Below are 15,722 nucleotides of genomic sequence, written 5' to 3'. Positions count from 1 at the left end.
AATGCATGGTCACCCAAACATATGACATGGTGGGGCAGACTACATTGCACCAAAATGTCAATTGCTCCGCAGGTTAACTTTTTCATAGTATGTTCCCACTTTCGCTCTCAGATTCATTTGTCAAACTCCTCAATAAATCCCCCACCCAATCCATCTGGCAAGGTAAAAAATCCAGAATCCCCTCTAAGATCTTACTTCTTAGCAAAGACAAAGGCAGAGTGGGTCTTAGCAAAGACAAATGCAGAGTGGGCCTTCCCAACTTTAGCAGACTTCAAATGGCTTTTCTTATTAAACAATTCATACACTGACTAATCCCAAACCCCCTTCTCCCTCCCCCCACTTGGGCACACATTGAGAAAGACCTCTTCCTACCATTCACACTCCCTAGATGCACTCTTAATGGACTAATTCAAACCCCTTCACTCCACAAATATCCTCAAAGACAAAATGCCTGCGGTGAAACTGTTAGACAAAAACTGCTCCATCAAAGTCAAACACTGCTCACACGCATCACTTTGGTACATTCCACTAATAAAAATTGCAGGTTAAACACTCCACTGGCACTTCATCAAAGATGTGATTGACAGAACCAACCCTTTCCAGTTCACTTTTCTTCAAGCCTTTTTAGGGATCCCCAAAAAGGAATTCTAAAATTTCCTAAAACTCAAAGTAGCGATCAACCGTAACCACCACTTTTGTAACCCCCAGTACCCTTCTATTCTTAATAAACTAACTTGTCTATCGTCCCAAGTCCACCAAGCCTCAAAAACCTATAACATTCTTTAGGAATTTGCATCTAACCCCATACACAAATACCAAAACAAATGGTCTATTTCCTGCCTTAAGGAAGGCTAGACTCACCTAACAGAAAACAACTGGGGGCCTCATTTATGAGGTTTTGACGTAGGGTAGCGCCGCAAGGAATCTTGCAGCGCTGCCCTACATCAAAACAAAAGGGCAGGAATGCACTGTATCTATAAGATATGGTTCATTCATGTCCTTTTCCCCTGCGCTGGCGCAGAATGAGCTGGCATTTGACAATGCAGGCACCCTCACACCATGGTGCAAGGGTGCTTACGATGCGGGCTGATTGGTTTTCTGCAGGAAGGGAAAACTTCCTGCACAAAATCAATCAATACAGGTGATTTCCTCTTTCTATCTGTGCTGCAGAATGCAGGACACATAGAAAAAGGAAAAAATAAGAAGAAATGAAAACATTTCTCCTCGTCGCGCCTCCCTAATGCCACCCATTGGGTGGTGTTAGATTGTGATGCATTACCAGGTTTACAATTTCTTGTAAATCTGGGAATGCCTCAGATTTCATGAGTGCTGCTTGGGAACACCCACAGCAACACCCATGGAACGCACCTTTCAAGCAGTGTTCTGCATGAAAGGGGCACATAATTACAAGGCCATGAAAAGTCACGTAAAGTGGCTTTACTTGGCCTTGGAAATATGCCTGGGAATATGTCGTCACCAGAAAGACAAGAAAGTGACGCTCTGGCTGCGCACAAGTGCTCATAAATAAGGCCCTGATTGCTCATCTAGAAGCACACTATCATACTCAAGATCTCCCCTATCATTCTTTAGTGTAAATACTGGTTATTATTTAGATCTGTTTGGACCCTTGCTAAGCTCTGCAAGTTGGGCCTGCTAAACTCAAACAAGTGTTGGAATTGCTCCTCAGATGTTGGCGACATCGAGCATATGATTTTCTACTGTCCAATGCTTCGCTCCTACTGGGAAAGCATCAACAAAACTATAAACAACAACTGCAATGTTGTGCTGGACCCAGTGCCAATCGCTCTAGGACCTTAGGCTCTCCTCAATCCCTGACCACTGAACACAACATAACTTCTTTTATTTTACCTGCATCTCACACTGGGGGGCATATGTACAAGCCCCTACCACCCCCACTATTTCACTATTACCGACATGGTGGCGATAGGGGATTAGCCTTATTTATGAGGCAGCGTTAAGCCACTTAACGTAGCTTAACGCTGTCTTGTAAATAAGGCCCCCTTTCACGCTATGGTTAGTGTGAAAGGGGTGAGCAGTGGGTGTTGTGGTGGGCGTTCTACCGCAACACCAATTGTTTTTTACGCTGCCCCATTTGTACATGGGTGGGGTACATAGGAGGCAGCGCCAAAATTAAGACCAGGGAAAACCTGGTCTTAATTTGGCGAAACGAGGAGAAATGCATTATTTCTCCTTGGGTTTGCTCTTTCCATGTGTGCTGTGTTGTTATGTTATGTTATGTTATGATCATTTATTACGCGCACAGATGCTCCAGCAAAGGAGCGTCCTGGCGCCCGACAAGGTAACAACACAACACAACTGTAGAAGATTTAAGGGAACAGAAAAGTCTTGACAGCTCTACGGAAGGAGAACAAATCACCCAGGGCACGTATCTCTAGAGGAAGAGAGTTCCACAGGACCACGGCACGTACTTGAAATGAGCGGCCGCCAGCCCGGCTACGCTTAAAACTGGGGATGACTGCAAGTTCAAGGTCCGATGATCTTAAAGAACGGACCGGGACATAAGGAGACAAGAGATTCGAAAGAATCAAAGGAGGAGAGCCCTTAAGGATCTTGTAGGCCACACAGAGTGCTTTGAACTGGATCCTTTGCGCAATCGGCAGCCAATACAGAGAACGCAGAGTGTTAGTAGTAGAGCAGAATCTGGGTAAGCCCACAACTGATCTAGCCGCTGCATTCTGTACGCGCTGAAGGCGGGTGATTTCGGCCCGATTCAGCCCTACCAAAAGGGAGCTGGCATAATCGAGTCGAGAGATCACCGTAGCCTGCACCACGAGTTGCCTGGTTGTCGCATCAAAGAATTTTAGTACAGGACGAAGGCCACGCAGGATGCCAAAGCAGCAAGCCGCCATACGCTTTGTATGGCAGACAAAGGTGAGAGTTGGGTCAAGCCACACCCCAAGATTTTTTAGCTCCGAAACCGGAGTTGGCGTGGGACCCAGATCCGAAGGCCACCACCTGTCACCCCAGAGTTCCGTTTGCTTGCCAAAGATCATAATTTCCGTCTTTTTTGCGTTCAGCTGGAGGCAGTTGGAAGTCATCCAGCTGGCGACCGCCCAAAGTCCATTCTGGAATCTAGGGGCATCCACATCAGCGTCCCCGCTGAGCGTGACCGCTAACTGAGTGTCGTCAGCGTATGACACCATAGTCATACCCCAGCGCTTGACGACCTCAGCCAGCGGTCTCACGTAAAGGTTGAATAACGTGGGACTCAGCGAGGAACCCTGAGGGACTCCAAGATCCAGGGGATAGAATTTGGACTGATGGGGCGGAACGGCCACGCAAAAAGATCGGTTGGCAAGGAAAGAACGGAACCACTGGAGTGCAGGGCCGGCGACGCCTGCTTCCTCCAGACGTTGCAAGAGGGTCTGGTGAGAGACGGTGTCAAAGGCGGCGCTCAGATCTAATAACACCAGCGCCGCCGTTTGACCCGCATCGAGCACGGAGCGCAGATGTTCCACCATAAAGAGGAGGGCTGTCTCCGTGCTGTGTCCAGCTCGAAATCCATTCTGCGTGCTGTCTAAGATGTTAGCCCGTAAAAGATGGTCCGAGAGGGCTATATTGACATGCGCCTCCGCTACCTTAGCCGGCCACGGAAGGAGAGAAATTGGGCGATAGTTCTCTGTTGTGCAGCACACATGGAAAAAGCAAAATGCCTTGGATTGTTTATGTACAGGAAGGTCCCCCTTCTTGTACATAAACATTCTTTAAAAAAAATTAAATTTTTTTACTTTCATGAGTGCAGCATTAAGCGGCACACATAAATGCCACAACATTGCATTTCTGGATTGTCTATGTGCAGGAAGGGACACCTTCCTACATATAAACAATACTCCCCTGCACGCAGACATCATTGCACTATGAAACAAGGGTGCCTCAGTTGGTGCTACACTACTAAGTGTAGCGCCATCACAGGGGGAAACGCAGGGCTTCACCATATAGTTGTAAATATGGTACAGCCTTGCGTTTCAGAAGTGGCGTAGAGAGGCGTTATGCCAGGAAGGCTAACGCCTCTCTCCGCCATTTCCTTGTAAATATTCCCCTGGATGTCAAAACTATTCTCTGCTATCGGAAAGACTTCAAATCTATTTCATACTATCCCTGGGGGGCCTGGGTCTACTTTCTCAGAAGCTCCAACAACATTGTCCATAACCAAATCTTCAATTAGGGCAAATTAGGAATACTTGGGTCAGCCATAGACACTCATATGCAATCCGACTCCACTCCAAACTGGATGATGGTGCACCATAGCACTTGGGATATCCCCCTCCCACTTCCACACCCCCATCTCCATTCATATCACCCGTTCTCTCCCTTCTCTCCTCCTCTCTTTCTATCATGTTCACAAGAGAAGTATACCCCAGCCGACCATCGAGCATCTGCAGGCAACAACTGAAACGTAACAAATTTGTCACCCAGCTCCTCTCATCTCGACTACTCCTCCAAGTACATTATCACAAGGTCTGCATACGGGGTTATGTTCATATGAACATACAGTTTATTCACAGGTAATAAACGGAACTCACTATACCGTTGTTTACTTCTCGCTGTCTCCTTTTTATTTGATTACTGTATTTTATTTTGTACAATAAAAAAGCCTAATTAAATGTAAAAAAAAAAGATTGGGGGTGGGCAGGAAATATGTTCGTTTTCCATGAAAGTAGTATTGTGAGTGGCTGGCCTGGTTTATCATGTCAACTAATGTAAGTGGGTACCTTGCACCAGTCCAGACAACCCTTATGGTGATTTAAGAGGTCTTAAACATCCTTGGAAAGCTCTCTAAGTGGTAGCTGTGGAGAGCATCCTTAAAGCTTAGTCCAGAAGGAGTGTAAAGCAGCTTGTTTTAACAGAATACAATCTTATAGTATAGATTAAGTGAAAAGAACCACATCAAGTATTTATAAAAATATGTATTTATTATACAATACACTCTAGAATGTTCAAGTATCTCCAACACGGAGATGAACACAATGCACACAATACTTTTGCAAGGAAACACTAGAAATAGCACAAAATACACAGCGGCCCCAAGGGGGACCAAACCATATACTAAGAAAGTGGTATAAGAACCATGACTCAAGTGAAGTCAGTGTCTAGAGGACGTAGAATTGCTGGAGACCCACAGAACCACCCAAGGTAAGTAGATAGGCACCCCACGGACAGCGTGTGCAGTGTGGTAATACAACCGCGTGCTCCGTACAAGTCTATGTGCAAGTCGTGGTTGGATTTTTAAACATTAAGGAGCCTTCCCAGTGGACTCTGAAGAAACCCCGTGGAAAACAAAAGGTTGGAGAGCCACCTCACACGTGGATACCTTAGTGTCCACGCTACCTACACCTGGGAAGCTAGGTGCATACGTGTGAAGTGGTGTCAGAAACCGCCGTTGAACCCAATGGAGGTCTTCAGGAAAGTGCCGCTACTGGAAGAGGAGAGAGTGTCCATGGGAATCCAAACGTGGATTCTTGAAAAAGAGTACCTGAACCAGCGGGGACAGAGTCTATGTCACTCGGGGGTGAACAGGAGACTTGGAAGACGAACGCCTTCCGATGTCGGGTGCTTCAGGAAAGATGACGATTAACTTGACTCTTCAGCTGTGAGGACCAGGCGGTGCTGAGGAAGACCAGGACCTGGATATGAGCTGTTCCACAAAGGATGTCGAGTGCTGAGGGGTCGCTGCCCAGAAGGAGCACCAACAAGCCTTGGCAAATGCAGCCCATGCAGGAAGTCAAGAAGGTGCAAGGTTGAGATCAACAAGCTCCAGAGGACTCACCACAAGCAGGGGAGTCAGGGCAGGCCCCAAGTAATCAGGAGAGCCCAAGAGATACAAAGGTGACCCTCAAATAGACCCACAGGCCGGAGGCACAGTAGTCGTGAGAGGACCTCAAACAGCTCACCAAAGGAGCAGGCCACGGTGCCCACGAGGTGGTGTGGCTGAAGATCTTGGTGGAAAACGTTGTCAGAGGTTGGGGGCTACTTGGAGCCCAATGCACTTATTGCACAGTTGCTAACAAGCCTTTGCACTAGAAAAAGAATGTGGTGCTCAGGGGTTTGATTATTGTAGCCCCCACGAAGGATATTGGCATCAAACTTGGTGAGAGGACAGCTCGGGCCTCGAGGGACATAGGAAACCACCACCTGTTGTGTTGAACCCATCAGAGTCTGCAGGAGCTCGGGATCAGCAGACCGGTCAGCAGTGTTGAGGTGCGTGCAAATGCAGGGAAGTGACTCCTTCACATCAAAGGGGATTCCTTCAAGTGTCTTTGATGCTCCACAGTCCTTGGAGGGTTTCTGTATTAAGCACGGACACAGTCGATGCAGCAGACAAGCAGGGATATGAAGTTGGGCCCTTACAACGTACAGCGAAGTCCAGAGTGTCAAGACGGTAGAAGTGCAGTGGTGTCTCATCTGAATCTTATCCCATTACGAATCTAGGGACCTACACCCAGGTAAGCCCTTAAGTACCCTAGGGAAAGGGTTGGGAAGATTCAGGGGACCCTCCCAGGTGAGGGTCTGGACAAGGGGGAGGTTACTCCCATGTCCTTTGTCCAGTTTTGCACCAGAGCAGGAGCCAACGGCTCCCAGAACTGGTTTGAACTGGACAATGAACAGGGACACCAAGTGTGCCCTTCATGCAGACTTTCAAGGACTGGCAAGTGCACCCACCCGGTCCCAATACACTAAATCCTGTCTTGGAGGTGGTCACACCCCCTTGTGACAGGATATGAATTGTTCCACCTTCCTCTGCTCTAGCTTGGCTCAGCATCAGGAGGGCAGAAATGTGTCCCTGGTCGTCAGCAAACATTTTGTGCTATCCAGGACTAGAAGGTTAAGGGCTTACCTGGGTGTAGGTTTCTAGATTAGTCATGGGATAAAATTCAGATCAGACACCAATGCACTTCTACCGTCTGGACCCTCTGGGCTTCGCTAGACTACGTAAGGGCCTGACGTTGTCTCCCTTCTTGCCTGCTGCATTGTCTGTGTCCGTGCTTTGCATGTATGCACCAACTTACACAGGCAGCAATGGCAGGCCTGTAGTTTCCATTTTGAATGGTCTCTCATGGATGGCATAATACATGCTTCAGCCCATGGGAGAACTCTGGGGAACCTTTGCCCTGGGTACATGGGTACCATATACTAGGGACTAACAAGGGTACCCCAATATCCAATCTGGGATGTACCTAAGTACTGAACACACCAATTTAGGGAGAAAGCAGATAGACAGGGGTCCTGATTAGCAGGATCCCAGTCAAACTAGTCAAAACAGCATCACATTAAGCAAAAGGTGGGGGTAACCATAAGAAGCAGATCCTAATTTCCTACAGCATACCACTATACTGATGACAGAATTAGTGACTCCACATCTATGTTCACCTGACACAATCCGCTGAATACCAACTTATTTAATTAAAGACGCCCAATTTCTTCTAAAGGACAGGAGCTGTTCTATGATATGTCATCATTCATGAATGTGAATGCAAGGATTAATGCCCTGGTTACTTACCGGTAATCTTCATTACTCCGAGTATAGTCTTCTTCGCCACATGACTTACAAAGTGAGCATTATCGGGTTGTCCTGGGTGGTTCTCCTCCTAGGGATTTTGCGGGGCTGTTTTGGGTGCTGGGACAGATGTTCCTTGATTGGCCCTTGTTTTATGATGCAGGTTTTCTTCTCCTGTTTCTTCTTTTTGTACGCAAATAAACGCTGTGTTGGTTTTTCTATTCCACTGTGTGGTGTTTTTTCTTGTGTACATTGAAGCCTCTTAGCTTGGGTATTTGCTCACTTTGTAAGTCATGTGGCGAGGAAGACTAACGAGGAGGTAATGCCCCGGTAACTTACCGGTAATCTTCGTTACTCCGAGTAAAGTTTTCCTCGCCACATGAGTTCCCATCCCTCCCTCCCTGTCTGGCTATCAGCTTCATGTTGTTTGCTTTGTAGTTCAGGCTGATGATTGGGCCGGCCCGCCTCTTATAGAGGTCAAGGGTGACCTGGGTCGGCCATATTGGGAGGGGAAGGGAGGCTCTTTTGCTTTGGAGGATTCTGCTGTGGAGCTGAAGCTCACTTTGTAAGTCATGTGGTGAGGAAGACTAATGAGGAGATAATGGAGGTTTACTGTCCCCCGCAGGCCTCCATCCCTGCATCTGCAGGCACAGAGACTCATAATAGGACTCCGAAATCATAAGTATTAATAAAACAGGATTTTCTGCAACTCCCTGAAAATGGACATTTTGCCTTCCTACTGATTAGTACATCCGTTGCAGCGTAAAATAAAAACAGAACTTGCAAAGTATTTGGGACCGATGTACTAAGGGCATTTTTCAAAATAGCCTGAGCAAACTTTCCAAGCCTTGTTTGCAAACTTACTTTCATTTTGCATACAACAGATATACTGATCATTTGCATTGAAAAATGGTCATTTGCAAGTGGACACAAAAACTGTCTCTCATGAATATTAATGAGTGATCAGGCATTTTTTGACTTAGAAGGAATGGATTTGCGGGAAAGTCTCAGGATTAGCCAAGTATGATCTTAAAACTCACACCCATTTTACTGATCTTGTTCCGGTAAATCCTGATGACTTTTAACAAGGTTGATGAACCTTGTACACCGCATTTAGAATTAGAGCTTAAAATAAATTAAAGCATACATATATTATTGACAATTGAAATGTTAATTAAGTCAATGAATAATAATCCACATTTGTATAGCGCACAATCACCCGTCAGGGTCTCTAGGCGCTGGGGGCCGTCGGGAAGATTAAGCAAGCTATTGCCCAGAGTCGCATGGTGCTGGGCTAACCTGCCGCCGGAGCCGGGGATCGAACCCTGATCCCCAGATTCCAGCGTCAGTCGCCCTGGCCGCGGCGCCACACCTCTCCCACAAGGTTCCAACACCTTTATTTATCTTAATTCATTAGTGAAAGATTGTATTTTATTCAGATTAGTTGTTTACAGAAATCAATAAGAGTTGATTAGTGACAGCATAAAATCAATACAGTGTTCCATAAGGATAATCACAAATCTAGCTAATGGACCTAACCTATTTAGAATGGAAAGCCATAAAGAGCGGAAATGAATTTCCCAGAAAGAGTCATTCTGGAAACTCAGCGGAGTTCCCCTTAGTTGTAGTCAATTAAAGATGATCGTTGCAGGGGGAAACAGCCTTTAGCATGACGCCGGAATCATGCTGTGCCTTTACAGCAAGGGCAATTGAACGAACGTGTCATTAACACATATTTGTGTAGCACACAAGTCATTACAGCTTCTTGCTTTAGGGACGCATTGGTGCAAAGGAGTTGGATTTAAAATCCGACACCTTCTCTGCTGATGCGCAGACTGGAGTTAGATTAGTAAATTATACTAATCCAAAGTCCAGCAACCCCGTAGGGCAAGTCGTTGTAACGACTTGTGTGCAAAAAAAGCACGTTGTTATGACACGTTCATACTAATGACGGCGTTTAAAAGGCATATGTGCTGAACGTATGCGTAATTCCGACATACAGTCCCTTGCATTAGCATTGATGAATTAAGTGTCTAGAGAAATAGTCACTTTTAGCAGTAGCTGTCGGCAACTGACGAATCTGTCCTCTAAAGCGGTGAAGGGATGGGGATTATAAAATGAGAAGCTGGAGAGTGGATCGCCTAACTAGCTAGAAACACTCATTGACATAAACTCACATATTAATTAATTTATTTATTTATTTGCGGGTTTATAACGCGCTTGAATCGACTCCTTCCGGAGTATCTCTGTGCCCAAAAACACCAGAAGCGTGGTCAAGCAGTCAATCTATGGATAGCAGATTAACTATTATCAGGAGGTGATCCCTCTGAACCAATGATGTTCACTCATCCGATGTTGTCGTCAGTCTTCCGATGTCTTCTTCGTTCAATTCTCACAGTAAGCATTCATGACAATACCTAAGCTACAGATGCTCTGTATTCTCTATCAATGAGACACAGGCTGGTCTTTAGGAAAGTGGAATTAACTAATACTGCAGTCCACTGCAGCATGCACCAACTATCTCAATATTCAGTAGGCCTTATTGTTCAGTTGAAATGATCTTAATAAAGTGTGAAGAAGCTAAGTAGGACATGTGATAGAAGTCAGCAAATTCATCAGCAAGTCACTGGTGCTAGGCAGACATTCAAAATGAAAGTTCATTAAGCTACAAGTAACAGCCAATAAGCACTTTGAGGCCTAGCTAAAATGTGCACATTTAGGAATAATAACGGTGAAAAAAAATGTTCAAACATACACTCTATATTCTAAGCATCTGAATGCTTTTTTACCACATCATTTAAGAATTAATAAACAATGCCATTTTTTTGTTGTACGTTAGAATCATTTCTTTCACGTGTTCCTATGGTCACAATTTTCTACGTGTCATTTTTAAATTAAAACATTTCTACAGCAGCTTTAAATGCATTCTAAAACACGATATGCTGCCAAGTCGGATGTCAATTTCCATTTCTGATTTCTCCGAGTTGCAAACACAGAAATGGAGGACAATAGGTCTCCATGGCTGTGCTCGCGTTCTCCTAAATCCCTTAAAGGGACATGTGCTGCTATAGGAACAGTGCTGACATCCAATAGAAGACACTGGGCCCTGGGACCACTATCTGCTCCCACCCTTGTTGCCAGAATTCTGCAAATCAGTTATCACCTCAACTCGGGTGTGAGCAACCGCTCGATGGTTTGTGACGCCATTTGTGGTCACAAAGCATTGATACATAACAATGTGTGGCCACAAAGCATTGATAAGTAACATTCTGATTGCAGATAGTAGGTTGACGCCCCTTTGACAGCTCCTCTCTTTGTGAAGCTATGTCGCAAGTGGCAGCCATGGTGACCATAAACGCCTTTCATTCATCGACTCCTATTTTCTACAATAATGAAAGCTTTTCCCCTGATAGTTACACATGTTTTCAATCACGTATGCCTGCCAATCACTCAACCTATTTCCGGAAAGGAGCTGCCGCTCTTATGGGCACTTTGTAAACGTGTGGCCACGTGCACGCTTCCAAGCTTGCCTAATATGGCAGTTTTTCACCCCGAGATGCACGGGAAGCAGGACGCCTGCCATATAATGGCCTGGACTCACTGAAGAGCGGCCCGCTGCGTATTCCGCTGAGGAAAGAAATGGTTTTACTGCTGTCGAACCCCGCCGTCCAATCCTGGAGACCGCTCTGTGGCGGCTGCCAGCCTCTGGCTCCCCGAAGAATACTTAAGATTTACAACAGTCTATATAAAATGCCCTGAAAAAACTCCTCTAAAGAAAGAGAGAACTCCGTCTGTCACGAGAATACTTGCTGGCTGCTCTAAAGGTTTTGTTATCTCTTGTTGTCAGTAAACCTGTGAAGCTGCAGATACCACGCGAGGCAGGAAGGGTTTCCGCTGATCATAAAACATTGTTTAACACCGGAAACTGAACTGTGCGCAGCCGAGCGCTCCCCAGCAGAGGTCTGTTCGGAGGCAGAGGGTGCGAGGGGCTTTTTAGGCGCCCTCTGTGTTCACAGGGAAGACGAGTCAGCGACCGAGAGGAAGCTCGTCTGCTTCGCAGCGCTGCAGCTCACACCCACGTGTGTATGTCTTTGCAAGCTGCATGTATAAACACGAAGTTACAAACATGTCGCAAACACCAGCTTGTGGTGCCGGAAGAGCAATAAAGTGCCCAGGGGCAAACCTCAAGAGCCCTGTTAAGTTTTGCTCCACTCACAGTTTGGAGAGTTTTCCCCCCACTCTGCGTAGAGTGCAGAATTCCGAAAAACCCTGCAAAGCAGAAATGTATCCTTGCTCGCTCATTGGCGAGCGCGAGCGACGAAAATCTTACTCCAGACCACCTCCCAGCGAGATTTCTCAATGCGGGAAGTCACGGATGGTTGCTACCGCTAGCGTTGAGAAACTTTCTATTTGCGTTCTGGAAGCTGCAGCTCGAGAAGAACATCGACTAGAGTGTCAGAAAGAAGCAGGGCCCTGTTGCGCTGTTCATAGTGCTGTTCACACTGATTTTACAGCGTGGGACAAACATTCCTTGTTAAAAATCAGTGCGAGCGCCATGATGTAACACACTCCGCCGCTTACGGAACTCCGCATGTTTATGTGCAGGAAGGGACACCTTCCTGCACATAAAAAAAATCTTCCCCTCAATGCAGACACCCTTGCACTATGCAGTATGGCGCAAGGGTGCTTGCTTTGCTACTAGGCTGGGATACCACAGAGGAGCTTTTTCACCTCGCTCGTGGTGTTGTAAACGTATCTAGGACCCTATTTAAATATTCCCGATTTATGCCCTTATGCGGTTATAACAAATCATATCCTTGTAAAGACATAAGAATCATATCCATATTAAGTCATAGCCAATGCAGTTCAAATATGGCAAGGCTACTCCCATAGACTCCGAGAAAGCACAACGTGTTCTTAAACAAACCAAGCCTCCAGCAGCCCGGGAATTCCCCCTGCTTCTGTATTGATTTGTCCTAGAACTCCTGGAGTTCTAAAAGAACTGCGAGTTCTTAGTGACGTCTTATGTCCAACCTTAGGTCAAACTCGGCACCTTCCAGGTATAAATATACCAGCATCTGCCCCAGCAAAACACACAGTGGTTTGGAGCAGATCGGCTATCTACTTGCCCGACGCCCTGCTGAAGCGAGTGCCGAAGGAAGCCGACCCTCCCATTGACGCACTGAGAGAGACGCTGTCTTTTCTCCTGCCAAGAAATCCAGCTTCAGTGTTTCCCAGTCACCCTTGCGGGTTGCTGGGAGATCGATTCCTGAGAGAGAGAGAGATACAAGACCTCCTTCATTCTATAAACAAGGTACGGAGCTGATTAGACCCTTAGAGAATTCTTGATTCAGATCTTTGGCAGAAACTATCTTAACTCAAACTGCAGCTCACTTACTCCTTCCCACGCACTAGGCTTAGGTTAGGTACACCGGGGTAGGCGTATCTTAGAAGCACCAGTTGAGTACGTTTAGTCAAGGTTTTATCTATGTATATATTTTATCTATTTTAAACACCGTATGGCTTAGAAACCATACCATGCTTTTACAGTATTATTTCATAATACTCCTTTTACTGTACGCACTTTACTTTATAACAAGTATTGCAATTGCGGCAACTCACTTCTCTTGCATGAGAAAGAAGACTGTTCAATAAATAACCTCTTTTATTGAAAACGCCTGTCTCTCTATTTCTCTGCGCTTCTGGTGAAACTAAGCATGCACGATTGACTGAGTAAAATAGTTATCTATTGTTTCCGCGACTCTGGAGGTATGCTCCTTATTCTGGAGGGAGCAAAGTTGTCATGTTTATGCGGTTGTCAGAAACGAATCCCTTCTTGTCTATTCAGGAAAGTTAACACCTTCTTGTTTACTCGAGAACGTTTCTAGTGACCTCTGAGCTAGCTGGCATTCATAATTAAGTCTAACATATTCAATAGAGACCTAGTCGACCTAAGTCCTACGTCTAAACTATCGTTTATGTTATTCCAATGCGCAGAGCCTATTGGGAATATAGGAACTACACTACAGTGGCTGCTGACTCTGCCCTTCATGCTGGGGACCTTGGGCTGATTTTACCATCCTCGCTGCTCTTCACAGTAAGCCCAGCACAGTCTGGTGGGACTCGCTGTCCCAGGCTGCACCAGCCTTTCATTTGCCAAATTGCTCCCAGCTGCCGTGGTTATCACGCTACAAAGCGCTGTCTCAACCCCCGCGGCGTGGGACGCGCGCGGGCACGCCGGGCGAAGCCCGGGCCAAGGGCGGGCCCGTCCTTGCCGTCATCACCAGGAAGAGGCAGGGCAGCCCCCCTTTTACACCTAGGATTCGGGATTTAAGGTACTGCCTTGTTTTCTTTTTTTGTGTGACCTACATTTTTCTATCTACCGGGACTTGGAGAGAAATAACAAAATCGTGGAAACCTTGGTTGCCTTTTTTCTGACGGGACAATCATATTGGTGTTATAGTTATCTGCCCTTGTTACAAGTGTTATCTGTCTTTTCTTTTCTAGAGTAATTTAATGGGTAAAAGGAAGGCTATGGAGGGTGGGGGGGACTGGGAACAAGAAAGGTAAACAGGTGAAAAAAGTCTCACACGCTGCAAGCAATTGCATTTTAGAGAGAATTGAGACTATAGTTAATGAGTGTGAGGAAATATTGGGAGGCACCAATCCTGTAGTTGATATTGGTTCAGATCTACAGGAGCAGGCTCTAGGCACCGACTCACCAAGACTAATCCCCACAATGTTTAGGAAAAAGCCCCATCAATCTGTTAGCCCTACTTCTTCTGGTCTAGTGGGGGAGGTCTTGTTGGTCCACTCTATGCCGCCCCCCCCCCCCATTATTGCTACCTAATCACACCACTGTAGAGGTATTAATGGGAAATGAATCGATTAACAAGCTTAACTCTTCTTCTCTTTCTTGCTCCAATCGATTCGCAGTATTAGAGTGTTTGGAGGAGGGATCACAATCAGTAACCAAGAAGATCCGTAATGTCACCGCCCCATTGGCCCCGTGTCCCTGTAGTAAATCGCTAGAGGGGCTGCTGCAAAAAGTAGAATTTCTCCAGAAAGAGGTGGTTTCTTTAAAGAAATTGGTGGATGGTTTACATCTTAGGGCAAACGATTCAGTTCTACCTCGTGCCCTGGCTGTCCATCCAGCTCAGCCTATGCGGGTCCCTCTTACAAGTAAGCCAGTGGTTGTTGCTCCCTGTAAGGAGAGTGGCAAGATCTATGCAGGGCCCCGAGGCCAAAGAGACCACCTAAACATGAAGGCCTCCATCCCTGGTTCTAAAAAAACGTACGCTGAGTCATAGAAAATGTTAGGGGCCGTAACACCTTTTCTATATCTGGGGAGCCGCAGGGTTGGGGACATCGTGCCACGAACCTGATAACTAACACTCAGGCGATAGTCCACATGGTCCAAGTCCCCAAACGCTCTGGCAACCAGGGGTATGAAAGTAGCAAATCCCTCTGTAACAAGGCGATCCATTGGTTGCGGCATGTGAGGGGCTGTAGATCTATAATCCGTGAGGACATTGTGAGAGTAAGAAGGGGTGTCTCTCATAATTTGAAGCTAGACTGCATCGAGTTACTGCTAAGCGATGCAGCTCTTGCTGAGAATCTATTAGCCCTGGAATTTCGTACATCCTCTCCAGAGTATTCTAATATCCAGATTAGGCGTTTCCCCCTGTGGGCACATTAGGAGCAGACGATCTAGCTCCACTAGGGAGACTCAAGGGAGGTTCGGGCTTGAGTGGGGTGGATTGACTAAACATACTGCCCTTAGATGATTCTAGCCTAGAGAACCTAGGGGTCAGTGGTAGCAAGAATGAAATCCAGGCAAGTACCTGCCATATTGGGATCCACCAGGGCCATGGTTGGGAGGCTAGAGAGATGCTGTCACCCTGTGATGTTAAGGAAATCTTACCAGGGGAAGTCATGATCAATCCAAAAGTAATAAACCTTCTCTCCTGGAATGTGGCAGGCCTGGAGAAGAAGTTACTGCTCCCTGAATGGAATAATTTCATTGAGAAATTTGAGATCTGTATATTCCAAGCGACATGGAGTTTGTGTCCCCTCTACAAATCTGGCTACTCCTCGTATTCTATCCCAGCCACTAGCTTAGGCAAGGGGCGACCCTCCGGGGGGCTACTAATCTGGGTCAGTATCTCTTTAGATTGGTCTATAT

Source organism: Lissotriton helveticus, chromosome 2_1 (assembly GCF_964261635.1).
Source record: "Lissotriton helveticus chromosome 2_1, aLisHel1.1, whole genome shotgun sequence".
NCBI classification, from domain to species: Eukaryota; Metazoa; Chordata; class Amphibia; order Caudata; family Salamandridae; genus Lissotriton; species Lissotriton helveticus.
Note: the sequence above shows the minus strand (reverse complement) of the source record.